Raw genomic sequence first — 271 nt, forward strand, 5'->3', positions numbered from 1 at the left:
CAGAGAGGAACAAGAGCTGTGATGGGCACCAATAGGCAGCCGTGAGGCGTGGGAGAAGGTAGTCTTTGTGGCAGTATCAGGCAGGGGTGAGATCAGCACGGGCCTGCCTGTCAGAGGCAAACTGGCACCACCCACGCAGCGTGACCCTCAAGAGAGGCTGTGCCGGCTGCTGCCTCGAGGGGCCGGGCTCCCTCAGGACATCCTGGGGCACCACCCCCACACTGGACGTCAGCACCCAGATTGGCCGTTCAAACAAAGATGGACATGTATG

Source organism: Tenrec ecaudatus, chromosome 9 (assembly GCF_050624435.1).
Source record: "Tenrec ecaudatus isolate mTenEca1 chromosome 9, mTenEca1.hap1, whole genome shotgun sequence".
NCBI classification, from domain to species: domain Eukaryota; kingdom Metazoa; phylum Chordata; class Mammalia; order Afrosoricida; family Tenrecidae; genus Tenrec; species Tenrec ecaudatus.